At 40.7% G+C, this 1,576-nt stretch overlaps 1 non-coding gene across 1 annotated transcript; it reads left to right on the forward strand.

Moving 5' to 3' along the window:
• Positions 1-775: 775 nt before the first annotated feature.
• Positions 776-857, forward strand: TRNAL-AAG (transfer RNA leucine (anticodon AAG)). Its single transcript has one exon. It is a non-coding gene; the product is annotated as a tRNA-Leu (tRNA).
• Positions 858-1,576: the final 719 nt, after the last annotated feature.

Below are 1,576 nucleotides of genomic sequence, written 5' to 3' on the forward strand. Positions count from 1 at the left end.
GTAGTGCGGTAATACTGTTGAACTCACTTGCGTTTGCTTCCTTTCTAACTGGAGGAATGCATTTTCAGCCTTCTGCTGCCATCATTAAATATTCAGCTCGAATGCAGCAACAATTCTTCTTTTTAAATCAAATTCTGGAAAAGGATTTCTTGCCAGGAGAAATGTTCTTTATGAAATCTCTTGGACATTTTGATCCAAAGTTATCCACTTTTTCATGGTAGCATGGCCGAGCGGTCTAAGTCGCTGGATTAAGGCTCCAGTCTCTTTGGAGGCGTGGGTTCGAATCCCACTGCTGCCAGTTTTCAATTTTGAAAGCTCTCAAGTTGCTTTCTGAACATTTTAGTGGTCAGAAGAACTTGCTTTTGATGATGCTCAGAAATGGACTTTTTGGCCTTTTCTGAAACCGAACAAACTCTATAAGAAAAGGCTTTTGATGATATTCCCAAGATGTTATGGCACAGATTAAGCTACCCCGATGCGCTAGCTAAGTAGACATTAGGCGCACTCCACGATCTTGCACTTCAAAGCCTTCAATAGCCTAGAAACATCTGAAAAAGCAGTAGTGCGGTAATACTGTTGAACTCACTTGCGTTTGCTTCCTTTCTAACTGGAGGAATGCATTTTCAGGCTTCTGCTGCCATCATTAAATATTCAGCTCGAATGCAGCAACAATTCTTCTTTTTAAATCAAATTCTGGAAAAGGATTTCTTGCCAGGAGAAATGTTCTTTATGAAATCTCTTGGACATTTTGATCCAAAATTATCCACTTTTTCATGGTAGCATGGCCGAGCGGTCTAAGGCGCTGGATTAAGGCTCCAGTCTCTTTGGAGGCGTGGGTTCGAATCCCACTGCTGCCAGTTTTCAATTTTGAAAGCTCTCAAGTTGCTTTCTGAACATTTTAGTGGTCAGAAGAACTTGCTTTTGATGATGCTCAGAAATGGACTTTTTGGCCTTTTCTGAAACCGAACAAACTCTATAAGAAAAGGCTTTTGATGATATTCCCAAGATGTTATGGCACAGATTAAGCTACCCCGATGCGCTAGCTAAGTAGACATAAGGCGCACTCCACGATCTTGCACTTCAAAGCCTTCAATAGCCTAGAAACATCTGAAAAAGCAGTAGTGCGGTAATACTGTTGAACTCACTTGCGTTTGCTTCCTTTCTAACTGGAGGAATGCATTTTCAGCCTTCTGCTGCCATCATTAAATATTCAGCTCGAATGCAGCAACAATTCTTCTTTTTAAATCAAATTCTGGAAAAGGATTTCTTGCCAGGAGAAATGTTCTTTATGAAATCTCTTGGACATTTTGATCCAAAATTATCCACTTTTTCATGGTAGCATGGCCGAGCGGTCTAAGGCGCTGGATTAAGGCTCCAGTCTCTTTGAGGCGTGGGTTCGAATCCCACTGCTGCCAGTTTTCAATTTTGAAAGCTCTCAAGTTGCTTTCTGAACATTTTAGTGGTCAGAAGAACTTGCTTTTGATGATGCTCAGAAATGGAATTTTTGGCCTTTTCTGAAACCGAACAAACTGTATAAGAAAAGGCTTTTGATGATATTCCCAAGATGTTATGGCAA

This window comes from Eleutherodactylus coqui, chromosome 13 (genome assembly GCF_035609145.1).
Source record: "Eleutherodactylus coqui strain aEleCoq1 chromosome 13, aEleCoq1.hap1, whole genome shotgun sequence".
Lineage (NCBI taxonomy): Eukaryota > Metazoa > Chordata > Amphibia > Anura > Eleutherodactylidae > Eleutherodactylus > Eleutherodactylus coqui.